The following is a 21,982-nucleotide window of genomic DNA, read 5'->3' as shown; positions in this document are numbered from 1 at the left end:
CGACGGTGAACAAAGCAAGTTTCCCCCCATTTTAAGGAAAAATGCCTTTTGATCGTGTGCCCCTTGTAATTGCAGCTCTATGTTCCTTATTTCCTGCGTGACAAGATTTCATCCAGAAATGGGCTGTGCCAGTGGCTACCCTTCCTCACTCCCATCAACTTCTATGAATTTTTTATCATTCTTTTTCTATTTAATAAAAAAAAAATGCGTTGCGTGACGGGCGAGGGGGCGGCCACCTTTCTGGATGCACCCCAAGAATTTTTTTCAATTAAATGTAGAAAAGTAATACATGAAAACTTTTTTGTTATTTATTCTTTAAAGGCATTCCCATTTTGCTTTTGCCCCACTATGCCACTGAAATTGTTCTGGACAAGATCGTCAAGTGAGTCACTCCCAAAGTTGCTAAATAAAATGGATACTTCTCAGTCTTTGTCTTCCCATAACTTTGTGTGGGATTTAATACTGTTGATTTGTTTTCTTACTCATTAGGCCGGGAAATGTTTTTGACCATCTACTATGTGCCAGGTTTCCAGGCATTGAGGATACATTGGTGAATAAAACAGATATGTCCCATGGCTTCATAGAGCTTACTTTCTAGTGGGATTAAAGACAATTTTGTCCTAGTTGAAACTCCATCCTGGAATTTCATGACACCACTCTCTTCTGGTATCTTAATTTCTCTACTGGATACTTTTAATGTCTTATTCCCTAAATGATGATGGTCCCCAGAATTCTGCTCTTAGTCCTCTGTTCCTCATACTCTTCTTAAGTGAAATTGCCTTTAACAAATCTGTATGAGAACTCCAAAATCCCCTCTAGCCTAGATCTCTTTCTTACGCTCCAGACTAGCATCTCTGATTGCTTCCTGGCTATCTTTTTTGTCTCACAGGCACATCAAACATGAAATGACCAATAATTTGTATCTTTTCCACCAGAGGTTTTTCTCTTGAATTTCCTATTTCTATGAATGGCCCATCCACTACCCAGTTAGTCAAGTCAGAAGTCTGAGAGTCATCTTAGATTCCCCTCTTCTTCTTGTTCTACAGCTGTTCCCCCACATTGTCAGTTTTACGTCCTGAACTTCTCACAAGTATCTCCCCACCTTTTCATCATTATTGCCATTGTATAATAGTAATTCTGACCTTTGCAATTTCAAGCCTGTGGCATTGCAGCAATCTTATAGAAAAGGGGACCATTATACCACATTGATGAAGAGCATGAGTTTTGACGCTAGAGAATCTTAGCTCTGTCACTTACTAGCTTTGTGATTCTGGAAAAAGTCACTTAACCTCCCTGTGCCTTTGTTTTCTCATCTTTAAAATGGGGATGATGATAATACATTGGGTAGCTGGGAGGGCTAAATGAATTAATCTACATAAAACAGGAGAATAAATGGAAAAACCTTAGAATAGCACAGTTAGCCATCTGTATCCTTGGGATCCACATCTGATTCAACCAACCAAAGACAGAAAATGTTTGAAAAATAAAAAAATAATACAACAATAAAAATAATACAAAAACAATACTGTATAACGATTATTTACATAATATTGACATTGTAATCTAGAGATGATTTAAGGCATATAGGATGATGTGCATAGATTATATGCAAATACTATGCCATTTTTTATCAGGGACTTGAGCATCCACAGAGTTTGGTATCCACAGGGGTCCTGGAATCAATCCCTCTGGAATAATGATGGTTGACTGTACCTGTCACAGATTAAATGCTCAATAAATGTTAGTTATAATAATTTTTACTGGCCTTTAGTCTTTAGTCTTGCCAATCATGTAAATTGTACCACGTCATGCACCCACTTAAAATATGCAAATAGACCCTTGTGACTAAGAAAATAAAAATCTCTAGTCCTTGTCAACCTCTCCATCATCTTGGAATCGCTTGCCACTTCCCTCAGGGTACTCTAAATTATACTTTTATGGACAGATGATGTTTCCTTAATCTTATATAAAATATGAATAAAAGCATTTTAGAAAACACTGACTTTTTATTGATCTATACTTAATCTAAGTAAAGACAGTGTGTTTGCTATGCAAATACAGCTTTGAGACAGATCTCCTAGGAACTCCCCCTTCACAGCATTAACCAGATTGCTGCCCCCTTTTCCTCTTAGGTAGAATTATGGAAGTCAATGCAATATTTTAGCTGAGACCTAAAGGCTGACAAGGAGCTAGCTTTGCAAATAACTGAGGAAGAGTGTTCAGGGCAAGGCAAATAATGCATACACAGACCCTCAGGGTTGAGAAAAGCTAGATATATTTTAGCAACTGAAAAGCCAGTGTGGCTGGATCATGGTGCATAACAGAGAAGGATGGAGAGATGGTAGGGTTCAGGTCATATTGGGCCTTGTAGGCCATGGTGGAATTTGAAATTTGCTGTAAGTATAAAATGAGCCACAAATAAAAGGTTATGTAGAGGGGTGACAATTTCAGTTTTAAGGAAATCATTTTGGTGGTTGTGTGGAGAATGACTTGAAGGGAGGCGAGAGTGAACGCAGGAAGACCATTCAGGAAGCTATTGTGTAGCACAGCAGGAGATGGGGATGGCTTGGAATAGGGTGCTGGCTGTGGAGATAGTTGTTGATGGGGGCCCACCAGGGGAATGTGGGAGGTAATGCAAAGAGAAAGATTATGCCTAAATTACTGGCTTGAACAAGTGAGTGGGTGGTAAACTATTTACTAAGATGAAGAAGACTAATGATGGAGGAAATAGATTTGGGGAGTGAGACCAAATGTTTCAGTTTTGTATTTTTGAGGTTTGAGAGCTAAATGCCCAAGTGGAGATATAAGTTATGTAGTTGGTTATGGGAATTAATTGTGAAGAATGATTAGTTAAAAACACTTGATCTTGATTAAAGCAGTCAGTGATCATCATTAAATAAAAATATACATCCCCCCACAAGTATGTTTATATTAATATTTCACGGTACTTAACATTTCACAAAAAGGATCCAGGCTCAGCCAAAACTTGCAACATGGCAACAATTATGATTTTACCATAAGTTTATAACTCTTTATTCCCTGCAGCATCTAACCTAGTCCTTGAACATAGTAGGGACTCAACAGGTGCTTTTTGAATTAATAAGTGAATAAAATCATAAGGGTCCCATGCTATTCTCATAAAAGATGCCTAATAATTTGTACACAATTTTAAAATTTAACATATTTTTAAACATTTATTATGCCATTTAATTCTTTTTATTTCCTTGAACCTCCTTTCAAGAAAGCCATTTAATTCTTTTTAAATTAAACCTTCTATTTTGAGATATTTGTAGGTTCACATACAACTTAAGAAATGATACAGAGACATCCTGTGTATTCTTTACCCACTTTCCTCTAATGGTAAAATCTGGCAAAACTCTAATACAATATTACAGCCAAGATACTGATACTGATATAGTCAACACACAGAAAAACTCCATCACCACAATCAGTCATGTTGCCTTTTTGTAGCACTTCTACTCCCCTCCCACCGTGCCTCCTCCTTAACTCCTAGCAACCGCTAATCTGTTCTCCATTTCTATAATAGAATTTTGTCATTTCAAGAATTTCATATAAATAGAATCATATAGGATGTAACTTCTTGGGATTGGGTTTTTTGACTGGACATTTATTTCAGGTTATTGTGTGTATCAATAGTTCGTTCTTTTTTTTTTTTTTGCTTTATAAATGTACAATTCAATGGTTTTTTTGTGTATTCAGAGTTGTGCAACCACTACCACAGTAAATTTTAGAACATTTTCATCATCTCAAAAAGAAACCTTGTACCCTTTAGTCATTTCCCCCAGTCCTTCTCCCTCCCAGCTCTAGACAACCATTTATCTATTTTCTGCCTTTACAGATTTGTCTATTCTGGACATTTCATATGAATGGAATCATATGAGTATTTTGTGACTGGCTTCTTTTATTAGCATAATTTTTCAAGGTCCATTTACGTTCTAGCATGTATCAGTACTTCATTCCTTATTGCTGAATAATCTCCCATTGTATGGATAGACCACATTTTATTTATCCACTCATTGGTTGGTGGACATTTGGGTTGTTTCCAATTTTTGGCTGCTATGAATAATGCTGCTACGAACAATCTTGTACAAAGTTTGTGTATGGACATGTTTTCATGTGGTTTAATTCTTACTGGTAAGTGAGACGGCAAGAATCATTATCTTCATTTTACAAACAAGGAAACTGGGGTTCAGAGGGGAGAGAGGATTTGTCCAAGGTCACATAGCTGGTAAGTGGCAGAGCCAGACAGCTTCAATCCTTAACTTCTGATTCTGACTTCAGTGTGCTTTCTCCTATATGACAGTGGATTCAAGCTAAACATAGTATGAACGACTATTGTTTCTCTTCACACCTCCATCTGTCACCCCAAACCTTAAGAAGATGTAAAGCAAGGGGCTTAGAGTCAGTGGGGTACTGGAACCAGCTCATACCAAGTCCCGAAAACTGGCTGGCAAAATTTCAGGATCTTCATGAGCTGGTTGATTTCATGTTGAAATTGACCATGGTAGGAGTATTTACACCACAGAAACCAGCATGTTACAAATCAGCATTACCTCCCCCAACCCTCAGCCTGTTAAATATTTGTCAGTACATCACTTCTTAGAATAAATGATTTTGAAGGTTATTTGAGCTGTGAAATGGTGGTTATCTATGTAATTTGTACACATTTGGCTGAAAGGATACATCCTGTGCTCACTGAGAGCAATGTAAGTTAATAATGGTTAACATACAACAGTTTTTAGAAACAACAGGAAGTCAATGTGCTGATCAAAAACTTCTGAGGATTTGGGAAGGCCAGGCAGGAGGATCGCTTGAGGCCAAGAGTTCATTCAAGACCAGACTGGGCAACATAGGGAATCCTCATTTCAAAAAACAAAACAAAACAAAAATTTTAATTCAGTATATTTTAAATAAATTAACAGGAAAAATGTCTTTTATATTTACCCAGTTATTTATCATTTGTGATGTTCACATTCCTTCCCGAAGATTTAACTCCTGTTCTGGTATCATTCCCTTTCAGCCTTAAAAACTTTCCTTTGTTGCTCTGTCGGTGATGAATTCTCTCAGTTTTTGTTTATCTGGAAATGTCTTCATTTCACCTTCATTTTTCTTCTTTTTTTAAACAGCTTGAATCACATACCACACAGATTACTCATTGTAAGTGTACAATTCAATGGATTTTAGTATAATCACAGATATGTGTGATCATCACCATAGTCAATTTTAGAGCATTTTTATCACCTCAAAATGAAACCCCATACATTTTAGCTATTCCTCCATTCCTCTATTTCCACAGTCACCACAATCCTAAGCAACCACTCATCTACTTTGTCTCTACAGATTTCCCTGTTCTGGCTGAGCGCGGTGGCTCATACCTGTAATCCCAGCCACCGGGGAGGCTGAGGCGGAAGGATCACTTGAAGCCAGATGTTCAAGACAGCAAGTCTCTACAATAATGAAAAACAATTAGCTGGGTGCACTCTGTAGTCCCAGTTCCTTCCCAGCCTGGGTAACAGAGCAAGACCTTGTCTCTTAAAAAAAAGAAAAAGAAAAAGATTTCCCTATTCTGGACATCTCATATGAATGGAATTATACAATATGTGGTCTTTTGTGAATATATATAAAATTTCTTAGAAGTGAGGTCTCACTATCTTGCCCAAGCTGGAGTGCAGTGACTATTCACAGGTGCAGTCACAGTGCACTACAGCCTCGAACTCTTGAGCTCAAGCGAACCTCCCGCCTCAGCCTCCCAAGTAGCTGGGATTACAGGTGTCTATTATTGCACTATAACTATGCTGGTTTTTAATTTTAATTTAAAAATTTTTGGTAGCAGCTCTACAACTATGCTGTTTTGATATCTGTATGTTTGTAGCTTTGTAGCAGGTCTTGAAATCAGGTCGTTTAAATTCTTCAGCTTTGTTCTTTTTTTTCAAAAATTGTTCTGGGTATTATAGGTATTTTTCTATTCCATATATATTTAAGACCCAGTTTGTCAATTTCCATAAAAACAACCTGCTAGGATTTTGATTGGAATTAATTGAATCTATACATAAATTTGAGGAGAATTGATATCTTAATATTGAGTCTCCCATAAACATAGTATAGTTCTCTACTTATTTAAATCTTCTTTAATTTCTCTCTAAGCTATTTTGTACATTTCAATGTAGAGGTCACGCACATCTTTATTTAATTTGTCCCTAAGCATTTTATATTTTTTTGATGCTGTTGTAAATGGTATTTTGTAAAATTTAATTTCCAATTTTTGTTGCTAGTATATAGAGATACAATTAAATTATTGATCTTGTAGCCTGTGATATTGCTATATTCACTGATTTGTTCTGGTATTCAGTTTTTGTAGTCTCCTGAGGATTTTCCATATAAACAGTCATGTCGTCTGTGAATAAAGACAATTTTATTTCTTCCTTTTCAATCTGGACGGCTTTCTTTTTCTTTTTCTTTTTTTTTTTGAGACAGAGTCTCAGGCTCTGTTGCCAGGGCTAGAGTGCTGTGGCATCAGCCTAGCTCACAGCAACCTCAGACTCCCAGGCTCAAGTGATCCTCCTGCCTCAGCTTCCCGAGTAGCTGGGACTACAGGCATGCGCCACCATGCCCGGCTAATTTTTTCTATATATTTTTAGTTGTCCAGCTAATTTATTTCTATTTTTAGTAGAGACAGGGTCTCGCTCTTGCTCAGGTTGATCTACAAATTCCTGACCTCAAGTGATCCTCCTGCCTCGGCCTCCCAGAGTGCTAGGATTACAGGCATGAGCCACCATGCCCGGCCTCATTTCTTTTCCTTGACTTATTGCACTGGTTAGCACTTCCAGGACAATGTAGAATTGAAGTTGTGAAAGGAGACATCCTTGCCTTGTTCCCATTCTTTAGGGGAAAACCTTATTCGTTTACCATTATATAGCATGTTAGCTGTAAGATTTTCATAGCTTCTTTTTTATCAGATTGAGGAAGATCTTTTCCATTTCTAGCTAGTTGAAAAAAATTTTTTTAGTATCATGAATGGGTATGGATTTTTTCTTTTTTATTTCAGCATATTATGGGGGTACAAATGTTTAGGTTACATATATTGCCCTTGCCCCACCCGAGTCAGAGCTTCAAGCGTGTCCATCCCCCAGACGGTGCGCATCACACTCATTATGATTTTTTCAAATGCTTTTTATGCATTTGTTAAAATGAATATATAATTTTAAAAACTTTATTCTGTTAAACTGGTCAATTACATTGATTTTTTTTAAATGTTGAACCAACTTTGCATTCCTGGGATAAAACTTACTTGTCATGATAAATTATCATTTTTATATATTTCTGGATCTGATTTCATCGTATTATAATAGTATATCGATACATTATTATTAACTAAAGTCCATACTTTATTCAGATTTTCTTAGTTTTTACCTAATGTTCTTTGTCTATTCTAGAATCCCATCCAGGATATCACACACATTACATTTAATCTCCTTAGGCTCCTCTTGGTTGTGACAGTTTCTCAGACTCTCCTTGTTTCAGTGACCTTGACAGTTATGAGGAGTACTGGCCAGGTATCTTGTAGGATGGCCTTCTTTCAGAATTTGTCTGTTGTTTCTTCATGAATAGCCTTGGTTATGGGTTTTGGGAGGAAGATCAGAGAGGTAAAGTGCCATTTCATCACGTCGTATGAAAGATACACATTATCAACATGACTTATCATCGTTGATGGGGGCCTTGATCACATGGCTGAGGTAGTGTTTGTCAGGTTTTTCCACTATAAAGTGATTGTTTTCCCTACTGTACTCTTTGGAAGGAAATCAGTATGTATAGCTCACACTCTAGGAGTAGAGAGTTATGGTTTCCCTCCTCGAGGGCTGAATGTCTATATAAATTATTTGGAATTCTTCTGCACGTGAGATTTGTTCCTTCTCTCTCATGTATTAATGTATTCAGTCATTTATTTATACCAGTATGGACTCATTAATATTTACTTTATACATTGTGTTATAAAATAAATACTACTACTTTATTTTGTTGCTGAAATTAGTACAGCTTTGACAATTGAGAGCTCTTTCTGTTGGTTCCTGTGTCCCTTTGACATACCCTCAACAATGTGGTTTTTTTTTTGGTTTTTTTTTTTTTGAGACAGAGTCTCACTCTGTTGCCTGGGCTAGAGTGCCATGGCGTCAGCCTAGCTCACAGCAACCTCAAACTCCTGGGCTTAAGCGATCCTCCTGCCTCAGCCTCCCGAGTAGCTGGGACTACAGGCATGCGCCACCATGCCCGGCTAATTTTTTTCTATATATATTTTTTGCTGTCCAGATATTTTCTTTCTTTTTTTTTTCTTCTTTTTTTTTTTTTTTCTTTTGAGACAGGGTCTCACTTTGTTGCCCGGGCTAGAGTGAGTGCCGTGGCATCAGCCCAGCTCATAGCAACCTCAAACTCCTGGGCTTAAGCGATCCTCCTGCCTCAGCCTCCCGAGTAGCTGGGGCTACAGGCATGCGCCACCATGCCCAGCTAATTTTTTCTATATATATTTTAGTTGACCAGATAATTTCTTTCTATTTTTTTTAGTAGAGACGGGGTCTCGCTCTTGCTCAGGCTGCAGATAATTTCTTTCTATTTTTTTTTTTTTTTGAGACAGAGTCTTGCTCTGTTGCCCAGCTAGAGTGAGTGCCGTGGCGTCAGACTAGCTCACAGCAACCTCAAACTCCTGGACTTAAGCGATCCTACTGCCTCAGCCTCCCGAGTAGCTGGGACTACAGGCATGCGCCACCATGCCCGGCTAATTTTTTTTTTTCTGTGTATATTTTTAGTTGGCCAGATAATTTCTTTCTATTTTTAGTAGAGACGGGGTCTCACTCTTGCTCAGGCTGGTCTCGAACTCCTAAGTTCAAACGATCCACCCACCTCGGCCTCCCAGAGTGCTAGGATTATAGGCGTGAGCCACCGCGCCCGGCCAACAATGTGGTTTTGTTTTATTTTATTTTAGTCCTTCCTTACTTTCTGACACTACAAGATGCTGTAGACTCTTTTTTGTATATTTCTTGCCTGGTCCTAGAATCAGCCATTTCTTCAAGGAACCTTGGCTCTTTTTTTTTTTTTTTTTCTGCAGAATGGTATTAGAAACAAAGTCAGTGTACTGCTTTTGTTGTTCTTTTTCAATTTTTGGGGGGTGTTGTTTAGGTCCTTTGGATTTCCATATGAATTTTAGAATCAGCTTGTCAATTTGTTGCAAAAGAAAAGCCTGTAGGGATTTTGATTAGGATTCTGTTAAATCTGTAGATTAATTTGGGCAAAATCACCATCTCAACAATATTAAGTTTTGTGACCCATGAACAGGTATGTCTTTCCATTTATTTAGGTCTTCTTTAATTTCTCTTATTACTATTTCATAGTTTTTGGGGTACAGGTCTTGCAACTATTTTGTCAGATTTATTTCTAAGCATTTTGTTATTTTTATGTGATTTAAAATGGTATTGCTTTTTAAATTTCATTTTCCAATTGTTCACTGTTAATGTATAGAAATGAAATCAAAATTTGTATGTTGATCTCTTATCCTGCAATCCTTCTAAGGTTGCTTATTAGTTAGTAGGTTTTTTTTGTAATTTCTATCTAATTTTCTACATAATAAATCATGTAATCTGCAAAAAACCCAAAGTTTTATTTCTTCCTTTCCAATATTCATGGCATTCATTCCCCCCCTTATCTCATTGCATTGTCTTTAACTTACAATACAATGTTGAATAAAGAGGTAGGAGTGGACATCATTGTCTTGGTCCTGATCTTAGAGGAAGCAGTCTTTCACTATTAAGTATTTATGATTTAGCCATAGTTTTTTTGTAGATGTCCTTTATTAGGTTGAGGAAAATTCTTTTCTATTTCTAGCTTGCTGAGAGTTATTCTTAGGAATGCATTTGTACCGTCAAATGATTTTTTTGTGTGTCTATGGAGATGATCGCATGGTTTTTCTTCTTTAGTTTGTTAACATGGTGAATTCCATTGACAGGGTTTCTAATGTTAAACTAAGTTTTCATTCCTGAGATAAACTCCACTTGGTCATGATGCATTATCCTTTTTATATATTAATGAATTTAATTTGCTCAACTTTTGTTTAGATATTTTTTCATTTAAAATGTTTTAACAGCTTTATTGAGATATAATTCACATACCATACGATTCATTCACTTACAGTGCACAATGCGATATTTTTAAAGTATATTCACATGGTTGTGCAACCATCACCACAATCAAGTTTAGAACATTTTGTCCCCCCTAAAAGAAGCTCTGTGCCCATTATCTGTCACTCCCTGTTTCCCCACCACCAGCCATAAGTGACCATTGATCTACTTTTCCTCTCTATAGATTTGCCTATTACAGACATTTCATATAAATGGAATCATAATAAGTGGCATTTTGTGACTGACTAGCTTCTCTCACTTAGCATAATGTTTTCAAGGTTTGCCTATGTTATAGCCGGTATCAGTAGTTCATATCTTTTTATTTTAGAATAATATTTCATTGTACCACCTTTTATTTATCTATTGATCAGTTGGTGGATATTTGTATTGTTTCTACCTTTTTACTATTATGATGATGGTATTATTTTTGGTATTATACGCATGTTGAACATTTTTGTACAAGTTTTTTTGTGTGAATTTAAGTTTTCATTTCTCTTGGGTACATATCTAGGAGTGAAATTTCTGAGTCAGATGGTAATGAACAGCCCAATCCAATGTGTCTGCACCATTTTACATTCCCACCAGCAATGTATGAGGCTTTTAGTTTCTTCATATCCTTGCCAAAACTTGTTTATGTCCTTTTGATTATAGCTATTCTGGTGGATGTGGGTTATTTTTTCATTAAATGTTTATTAGAATTCACCAGTGAAGCCAATTTTTTATAGGATGATTTTTTACAAGAAATTCAATTTCATTAATGGATACAGGGCTATTCAGGTTATCTTTTATTTTTCTTGAGCGAGCTTTGGTAGCTTGTGTTTTAAAGGAATTTTTCCATTTTTTAAAATTTTAATATTTATTGGCATAAAGTTATTAATGAAATTTCCTTATTATTCTTTTAATATCTGTAGAATCTGTACTGATGTCACTTCTCTTATTGCTGATATTGTTATTTGTGTCTTCTCTCTATTTTTTCCTAAGATAAGACTGGCTAGAATTTTTTTTTTTTTTTTTTAGACAGAGTCTTGCTCAGTTGCCCAGGCTAGAGTGCCATGGCGTCAAGCTCACAGCAACCTCAAACTCCTGGGTTTAAGCAATTCTTCTGCCTCAGCCTCCCAAGTAGCTGGGACTACAGGCATGCACCACCATGCCCGGCTAATTTTTCTATATATATTTTTAGCTGTCCATATAATTTCTATTTTTAGTAGAGACGGGGTCTGGCTCTTGCTCAGGCTGGTATCGAACTCCTGAGCTGAAACAATCCGCCTGCCTCGGCCTCCCAGAGTGCTAGGATTACAGGTGTGAGCCACCGCGCCCAGCGTGTTATTGACTTTTACTTTAATTCACTTGTGATTAGAGAAAATACTTTTTATGATTTGACTTCTTTACAGTATATTGATACTTGTTTTATGGCTCAAAATATGGTAATTTATTGGTAAATGTTCTCTGAGCTTTTGAAAAATATGTATATTCTGCTGTTATTGCTTAGAGTGTTCTATAAATGTAAATTAGGTTAATTTGGTCAATAGGTCAAGTTGGTATGGCCCTCACTCAGACAGTCACAAGAAAATAGTCTGCTGACCATCCAGAATGAGCCTGGAAATGTATTCTTTCCTAGTTGAGCTTCCACAGGAGAACAAAGCTCAGCTCCTACCTTGATTGCAGCCTTGTTAGATTCTGAGCAGAGGACTTAGCTAAGTTGTGCCCAGGCTTCTGATCTATATAAACTGAAAGATAATAAATATGTGTTAAGTTGATAAATTTGTCAAGTCAAGGTAAATGGGACTGAAAAATGAAAAAATAAAAATATTAAGTTGATAAGTTTGTGGTAATTTGTTATGCAACAAGAGAAAACTAATACAAGTGCATAAACACTTAAGATTATTAGGTCCTCAGGAGTTTAAGGTTGCTGTGAGCTAGACTGACGCCACAGCACTCTACCCTGGGCAACAGAGTGAGACTCTGTCTCAAAAAAAAAAAAAAAAGATTATTGGGTCCTCTTGGTGAACTTACCACTTTATCATTACAAAATGATCATTTTTATCCTTGGTAATATTCCGTCTTCTGAAGTCTGATTCAATATTAATATAGCCCCTAGAGCTTTCTTTTCATTGGTGTTAGCATGTGTATCTTTTTTCATCCTTTTTACTTTTTAACTTATTTGTGGCTTCATATTTAAAGTGTGTTTGTTATAGAAAGTATATAGTTGGTTTTTGCTTTTTCATCCAATCTAATAATCTTTGCTTTTGATTGGAGTATTTAGACCATTATCATTTAATGTGATTATTTATATGATTAAGTTTAAATCTATTATTTCTGTAATTATTTTTTATTTTACTCAATTGTTTTGTTCCCTTTATTTTCTCTTTTCTTATCTTCTTTTGGATTGTGATTTTTATGATTCTATTTTATCTGCATTTTAAACAGAGATGAAATAGATTTTTGCTGTGTGTGTTGGCACATACCTGTAGTCTCAGCTACTTGGGAGGCTGAGGCAGGAGAATGGCTTGAGCCCAGGAGTTCAAGGCTGCAGTGAGCTATGAATGCACCACTGTCTTTCAGCCTGGGAGACAGAGTGAGACTCTGTCTCTTAAAAAAAAGAAAGAAAGAAAAAGGACGTCCACTCTTGCAACTTGTATTCAATACAACACTGTGCTGGAGATTCAAAGCCAATGTAATCAGGAAAGAAAAAGAAATAAAAGCCATCCAGAATGGAAACGGAAGGAAAACCAGCTTTATTTGCAGATGACAATCCTCAATGTAAAAAGTCATAAAGAATCTGAAAAAAAAGCTTCTAGGCTAATAAATGAGTTTAGCAAGGATGTGAGATGAAAGATTGAATGTAAAAAATAAATTATGTATCTACATACTAGCAATGAAAAATGTGAAAATGAAAGTAGGAAGAAGACTCTATTTAGGTTAACACCAAAAAAATAAAGTACTTAGAATTAAATTTAGCAAAAAATGTAGATTTATACACAAAAACTACAAAACGTTGTTTAGGAAAATTATAGATCTACAGAAATGGAGAGAAATTCCATGTTCATGAATTGAAAGACTCAATATTGCTAAGATGACAGTTCTCACCAAATTGATCTGTAAATGAAATGAATGCCTACAAAAATTCCAGCAAGCTTTATTTTTGTAGAAATTGGCAAACTGCTCGTAAAATATGTATAGTATATAGAAGTGCCAAGGACCCAGAATAGTGAAACAACTTTGAAAAAGAGCCAATGAGAGAATTTTCACCTCCATTTTTCAAAACTTACTAATGCTATCACCATTACAGTGTTCACTTACAATTTCAGAAGGAAAGGCAGAGCTTAGAAAAAAAAGTTGGGTCCTAAAGTCCGTTGCAATAACTTAAGAGACAAAACTTTGGGTAACAGTCTTGATCCACATTTCAAGAAGAGCCTTTTATAATACATACAGGAGAAAAGCTTCTCCGCCAAAAATTTAGGGTCTTTCTTTCTCTTTCCTTGTTAAACCGTTAGAGAGACGTTTCATTGTTTGCTCAGTATTATTACATACACAAAAAGGGATTAAAAAAGGAATCACAAAAATATCTTGAAAATCCAGCTGTTTCCACCAATAAGTCAATTCTTAGGTTTAAGACAGGGCCTGGGAATACTTCATTGGTCATAAAATAGGAATATAGAGACTATAGCTAGAAAAATAAAAAATAAATGAGGTATATAAATTAAAGTTTTCACATCCAGGAGTTGCCTGTTCCCACTTTGTAGCCTTCATGCAATACTCAGGGGGCAAATCTTTATAACTACTTGGCATAAGTTGCACCAAGGATATTTTTAAAATATTAATATATGGGGCTGGGTGCAGTGGCTCACGCCTCTAATCCTAGCACTTTGTGGAGCCAAGGTGGGAGGATCACTTGAGGCCAGGAGTTTGAGACCAGCCCAAGCAACATAGTAAGACCCTGTCTCTACAAAAAGAGAAAAAAAGAAAAAGAAAGAAAAATTAGCTGGGCGTCATGGTCCCAGCTCCTTGGGAGGCTGAGGCAGGAGGATCGCTTGAGCCCAGGGAGTTCGAGATTGCACTGAGTTATGATCGTGCCACTGCACTCTAGCCCAAGTGACAGAGTGAGACCCTGTCTCAAAAAAAAAAAAAAAAAAATATATATATATATATTAGTATTTGAACCTGTGGTAGGAAACATGCCCTTCCATGAGTTTCTTCTCTAGAATGAAAACTGAGTTTTTCAATAGAGTAGGCACTGGTGAACTAAATTAACTCACCTGAGATTCCCTATTTAGGTGCCCACCTCTTTTGGTGTTCATGAAGGCTAAGGGCATCTGGGAAGTGTGGGGAATACGTTGGCACTCTTGGGGCTTTAGCTGAACTGTATTTAAATAAGCAAAAACACACACATTGATTGACTCCCTAATATCAAAATAAATCCATTTGAGAGCATCCTACTTAAGGTTCTAAGGTCGAAGGAATATTGTATTTTTTTTTTTCTTTTTAGAGACAGAGTCTTGCTATGTCGCCCAGGGTGGAATTTCTTACAGATGTGAGTCTCCTCCCAGCGAAGCTGCTTTACCATTGCTCTGTCCCCATTCATTTTATCAACATTCCCTGGATGGTTCATTGGTGCCCCAAGCTCTCTGCCTCTGGTGTCACTGGGGCTGTATCTGCAAACTCCAGGGTTGGCTGCTGCTTTCCCTGGTCCTCCTCCAAGGTGATGTGCTAGAATTTCTCCTGCTTGTGCCTTGATATGGTGCGAGCATTGGGGCACCGGGAGAGCCATGATTATATGCCCTCTCCCACACAATGATTTATAACTGCCGTTTTGTTATTTGTGTTCTATATGATTTATGTATTTTTCTCCTCTATTTCTCCTTTCTGCCTACTTTTGCATTAAATAGATATTTTCTAATGTACCATTTAAATTCCCTTTATTTACTCTATTTTTTGAATTATTTTCTTAGTGGTTGCTCTGGGGCTTACAATACACATCTTAACTTAAAACAATATACTTGACATTAATGTTAATTTATTTCCTGTATTATATGGAAGTTTTGCTCCAGTATAGCTCCCTTCTCTCCCTTCTCTGTGCTATTATTGTCATTTACATTACATCTTTATATATTCTAGACCCTACAATATTTTAATAATTATTGTTTTATGCATATGTTTTTAAAATCAGTTATGAGAAGAGAAGAAAAAATATTCATATTATATTTTATGTCTTCTTTACTAATGCTCTTTATTTCTTTGTGTGGATTTGAGTTATGATTTCTTTTCAGCCTGAAGGACTTCCTTTTGTTTGTTTATTTCTTTAAGGCATGTCTGGTAACAATTAGTTCTCTTAGGCTTTGTTTTTTCTGGGAACGTCTTTGGCCTTCGTTTTTTGAAGGATTATTTTGCAAGGTATAGAATTCTTGGATGACAATCCCCATCCACCCCCCCCAGCACTTTGAATACATGTCACTGTCTTCTTATCTCCATTGTTTCCGCTGAGAAATCAGTGGTTCCTTTGTACATAGCATGTTGTTTCCTCTTGCTATTTTCAAGATTTTCTCTTTGGCTTTGGCTTTCAATAGTTTGACTTTTTTTTTTTTTTTTTTTTGAGACAGAGTCTCACTCTGTCACCCAGGCGAGTGCTGTGGTATCAGCCTAGCTCACAGCAACCTCAAACTCCTGGGCTCAAGTGATCCTCCTGCCTCAGCCTCCCGAGTAGCTGGGACTACAGGTGCACACCACCATGCCCGCTAATTTTTTCTATTTTTAGTAGAGATGGGGTCTTGCTCTTGCTCAGGCTGATCTCAAACTCCTGACCTCAAGCCATCCTCCCGCCTCGGCCTGCCAGAGTGCTAGGATTACAGGGGTGAGCCACCGCGCCCCGCCAGTTGGACTATTAATCTGTTTAGGTGTGAATATTTTTGAGTTTGCTCTACTTGTAGTTTACTGAATTTCTTGGATTGTAGATTAATTTCTGTTATCAAATTTGAGAAGTTTTAACCTATTATTTCTTCACATGCTTTTTATGTTTCCTTTTCTCCTCTTCTGAGACTCCCATTATTTGTATGTAGTATGTTTGATGGTGTCTCACAGGTCTTTCAGGTTCTTCAGTTCTCTTCATTCTTTTAATATTCTGTTCTTCAGACTGGATAATCTCTATTGATTTATCTTTGTGGTTACCGATTCTTTCTGCTGCATGCTCAAATCTGCTGTTGAGCCTCTGTAGAAGTTGTACCTTTCAACTTCAGAATTTCTATTTATTTCTCTTTTTTTTCTTTTTTATTTCTTTCTTTCTTTCTTTTTTTTTTTTTTTTGAGACAGAGTCTCACTCTGTTGCCCGGGCTAGAGTGAGTGCTGTGGCATCAGCCTAGCTCACAGCAACCTCAAACTCCTGGGCTCAAGCGATCCTCCTGCCTCAGCCTCCCGAGTAGCTGGGACTACAGGCATGCGCCACCATGCCTGGCTAATTTTTTCTATATATGTAATTTTTAGCTGTCCATATAATTTCTTTCTATTTTTAGTAGAGACGGGGTCTCGCTCTTGCTCAGGCTGGTCTCGAACTCCTGAGCTCAAACGATCCGCCGGCCTCGGCCTCCCAGAGTGCTAGGATTATAGGCATGAGCCACCACGCCCGGCCAGTCTATTCATTTCTCTATTATAATTTGTATCTCTTTATTAATATTTTCTATTTGATGAGTCATTATCATACATTCCTTTAATTCTTTAAACAATATTCATTCAGTTCTTTGAACATATTTATAATAGCTTACTTGAAGCCTTTATGTACTAAATGTATTAATATCATCAGGGCCAGTCCAGAGACAACTTATATAAGCTGCTTTTGTTTCTGTTCATAGGCCATACCTTGATTCTTTGCATATCTCATATGCTTTTGGTAGAAACTGAACATTTTAGATATAACAACTGTAGATTCTGATTTGCCCCTCCTCAGGTATTTTTTAGGGTATTTTTTTTTTTTTGCTGTTTTTTATTTTATATTTTTGTTTTTGTTTAGTGATGTGCTTGGACTAATCACATAGTATCTATTCCAGTGCAATGTACAACAACCAGAATCTCTGTTCAGTGTTTAAAAAAAATTCTTGTTTTTGTCTTTAAGCTTAGCTACCTAGGGTTCACTCTTAGGTCATCATAGCTTAGTGACCAGCCAATTATTGGTTAGAAATTTTGCTTAACCACCTTGAGCCAGTAAAATTTCTACCCTTTTCCTGGGGAATCTATGCACTTGTTGGAACACTCATTCAAATTTCAGGCAGTTCACAAGCTCTGAATAAGCAGGTAACTGGGAACATCTCTGGTCTCCCCTGAATATGTGTGCAGCCCTGTGCATGCACACAGCCTTCCAGATCCCTTGGAATATGTAGGAGCTTATCAAAGCTCCTTACAGCTATCTAATTTTCCAGATGTTCTTTTAAATATTTTAACTAATCTGTTGTGTTCTAAACAGTATTGCAGCCTTAGGCAGTTGTGATGTAGGCCTTCCCTGAATGTTTGCCCCTGAGATCACTATCGGGCATGGGGCTTTTCTGCAGAGCTTCAAATTAAGGCCAACCCCCTTCAGCTACAGTGAAGCTGCCAGTCCTTGAGTCCTTAAGGCTACTACACCATGGAACTGGGGGCATGGAAGCGCTTTAAGTTAAAACACCACAGACCCTATTGTTCTTGCTGAGGTTCAGTAGCTTTTCTTGTACAAAGACTTTTCAATGTGTTGTATGCTTTCCAGGGTCATGAAATGGTTGATTTTTATAATTTTGTCCAGTTTCATCATTCCTTTTTGGGGAGAGGATTTGGCAAGCTCTTCACTGTGCCATTCTGGAAGTCCTGTCATGCCTAGTCATTTTTTAACAACTTTTGGAGATGTAATTCATATGCCATATAATCCACTCATTTGTAGTTTTCTCTCCACAGATTTGTGCAACCATCAACAGAATATAATTTCAGAATATGCCTAGTAACTTTTGATTGGATAGCAGACATTGTGAATTTTACCTTGTTAGGTGTTGCATATTTTTGTATTCTTATAAATATTGTTGAATTTTGTTTTGGGATGCAGTTAAGTTACTTGGAAACAGTTTGATCCTTTTGAATCTTGTGTTTAAAATTTGTTGTGTGCCGGGTGCAGTGGCTCACGCCTATAATCCTAGCACTCTGGGAGGCCAAGGCGGGAGGATTGCTTGAGGTCAGAAGTTTGAGACCAGCCTGAACAAGAGCAAGACCCCGTCTCTACTAAAAATAGAAAGAAATGATCTGGACAGCTAAAAATACATGTATAGGAAAAATTATCCGGGCATGGTGGCGCATGCCTGTAGTCCCAGCTACTTGGGAGGCTGAGGCAGAAGGATCGCTTGAGCCCAGGAGTTTGAGGTTTCTATGAGAAAGGCTGATGCCACGGCACTCACTGTAGCCCGGGTAACAGAGCGAGACTCTGTCTCAAAAAAAAAAAATTGTGGAAATGGAGTAGTGCTTAGTCTAGGGCTTAGTCTAGGGCTAATTATTCCCCACTACTGAGGCAAGACCTTTCCGTGTACTCTACTCACTCCCCTGTGAATCCTGAGCTTTTCCATCTGGCTGGTGGAAACAGGCAATTTTTGTGCTCTATGAGAGGGCCAGGCACTGTTATGTCTAATTCTTCTGGGTGGTTCTTTCCTAGCCTTTGGTGGTTTCCTCACACACATGTGCTGGGAAGTGCTCAGCTATATCTTTAAGGAGAACACTCTCTTCTCTCTAGGATTCTATTCTGAGAACTTTAGTCACGGTTTTGTCGCCAGACTCTCAGCGCCATCTCAACTTAGGGAGTCTGCTGGCGTCAGCCTGGGTTTCTCCTTCCTGTGCCACAGCCTTGAAACTCCCTCAGGACAGTAAGGTGGAGAAATTATATAGCTAATCTCATTTGTTCCCCATTTCTCAGGGATCATTGCCCTTTGTTATTTGATGTCCAGTGTTTTAAAAACCATTTCATATATATTATCTGGGATCTTTGGTTGCTTCAGGTGAGAGGGTAAATTGAGTAACTTTCAATCCATCTTGTCCAGAAGCAGAAACAATCATTTGGGGAATTTTCTAGATATTAATATCTTATTGCTATTGCTTTCTAATTTAATTCCACTGTTGTTACAGAATATACTCTGTAAGAATTTAAGTCTTTTAAATTGACTGACATGTTTTATGACCCAGTATATAGTCTATCTTGGTTGATGTTCCATGTGCTCTAGAAAAGAGTATGCATTCTGCAGCTGTTGGGTATAACAATCTATAAATGTTAGGTCCAATTAGTTAATACAGTTGTTCAAATCTTCCATAGCTTTACTGATTTTTTTTTGTGTGCACTTGTTTCATCAATACTGAGAGAGGATGTTAAAATCTCTGCCAATGATTATGAATTTGCTTATTTATCTCTTTAATTTGGTCCAGTTTTGCTCGTGTATTTTAAGACTTTGTTATTAAGTTCATTCGTATTTTGGATTGTTATGTCTTTTTAATGAATCAATTCTTTTGTTTTTCCAAAATAATCCTCTTTGTCTCTGATCTCTGGCAATACTCCTTGTCTTAGTGTACATTGTGCCTGTGCCTTATATTAATGTAGCCATATCATATTTGTTATGCTTAGTGTTTGCATGGAATATCTTTTTTCATCCTTCTACTTTCAAACTATCTGTCATTATATTTAATGTATATTTTTATAAGCATCATATAGTTGGGTCTTACCTTTTTTAAATACAGTCTGACAATCTTTGCTTTTTATTTGGTATTTATAGTTTATATAATTATTGATATAGTTGGGTGTAAGTCTATCATCCTGCTCTTTGTTTCCTACTTGTCTCCTCTGTGCTTTGTTCCTTTTTTTCCTCTTTCTTATCTTCTTTTGGATTAATTAATTCTTTTTCAGTATTCCATTCTACCTATTCTGTTGACTTTTTAGCTAAAACTCTTTATATTTTTTAAATTTTTTAAAATTTCAGCATATTATGGGGGTACAGAAGTTTACGTTACGTATATTGCCCTTGCCCCACCTGAGTAGAGCTTCAAGTGTGTCCATCCCCCAGACGGTGCCCATCGCGAAGACATTCTATATTATTTTTTAGTGGTTACTGTAGGGATTACAATAGGCCTCCTTAATTTATCCCAGTCTACCTCAATTAAAATTATACAACTTTACATATTATATAGGAATATTACAACTACATAATTCTATTTTCACTTCATCTTGTCCTTTGTGCTATTGTCATATATTTTATATTTTCCTATATTATAAATCCTATAATTTATTTTATTAATTTTGCTTTAAACAATCAATTGACTTTTAAAGAATTAAAGAAAGAACAAAATAGATTTTTATTTACTTTAATATTTTCATATTCTTTTCATCCTGAAGATCTGAATTTCCATCCGGTGTTATTTTCCTTCTACTTAAAAAATTTCCTTTAGCATTTCTCACTTCTTTTCTACTATTTGCCTTTTGAGCTATAAATGTCCTTGCTGTTTTAGGTGTATCCCATAAACTTTTGGGCAACTTATCTTTTCATTATAATTTATTTCTCCACTGATCCCTGGGTCATTTGGATGTGTATTATATAGTTTTCAAATAATTAGGGATATTCCTGTTTTCTTTTTGTTATTGATTCCTAGCTTAATTCCACTGTGGTCAGATAACATATTCTATGATGTCAATCCTTTGAAGTTTGTTAAAACTTGCTTTATGACCCATAACATGGATAATTTTGGTAAATGTTTCATTTGTTCTTGAATAGAATGTGTATTCTTCAGTTGTTGGATATGGTGTTATATACTTGTCAGGTCAAGTTTGTTGATCATGTTGTTCAACTTTTCTGTATGCTTAATCATTTTTTCTGTCTACTTTTCTGTCAATTACTGAGGGTGATGTGCATAAATCTCCCAACGTGATTGTGAATTTCTTTAATTATTCTTTTAGTTCTGTCTGTTTTTACTTGTATATTATGTGACCATTTTATTAAGTATATACAAATTTAAGATTGTTCTCATTTCTTGTTGAAGCCAACCTTTTGTCACTATGAAAAGTCCCTGTTTGTCTCTAGTAATGCTGATTCCCTTATAGTATTCTGTCTGATATTCATAGTTATTCTGACTTATTTTGGTTATTGCTTGCATGATATATCTTTTTGCCATTTGTTAACTTTTCATCATTTTATATCCTTACATTTAAAATGTGCCTCTTGCAAGCAGCATATAATTGACTTTTTAAAAATATAGTTGAACTGTTTTTTTTTTTTTATTTCAATAGATTTAGGGGTACAAGTGGTTTTTTGTTACATGGATGAATTGTATAGTGGTGATATCTGGGTTTTTAATGTACCTATCACCTGAATAGTGTACAGTGCACCCTAAACTGTTTCTTTGAGTATTAATCCAGTTACATTTAATGTAATTATTAACACATTAGGGTTTATATTTACTATCTTTCTACTTGTTTTATATTTGTCCTATCTCCTCTTTGTTTCCTTTTTTCCTCGTCTAGTGTTTTTTTTTTTTTTTTTTTTGAGACAGAGTCTCGCTCTGTTGCCTGGGTGAGTGCTGTGGCATCAGCCCAGCTCACAGCAACCTCAAACTCCTGGGCTCAAGCAATCCTCCTGCCTCAGCCTCCTGAGTAGCTGGGACTACAGGCATGCACCACCATGCCTGGCTAATTTTATATATATATATTTTTTTAGTTGCCCATATAATTTCTTTCTATTTTTAGTAGAGACGGGGTCTCGCTCTTGTTCAGGCTGGTCTCGAACTCCTGACCTCGAGCAATCCTCCCGCCTCAGCCTCCCAGAGTG

The sequence above is a fragment of the Lemur catta genome, chromosome X (assembly GCF_020740605.2).
Source record: "Lemur catta isolate mLemCat1 chromosome X, mLemCat1.pri, whole genome shotgun sequence".
NCBI lineage: Eukaryota > Metazoa > Chordata > Mammalia > Primates > Lemuridae > Lemur > Lemur catta.
Note: the sequence above shows the minus strand (reverse complement) of the source record.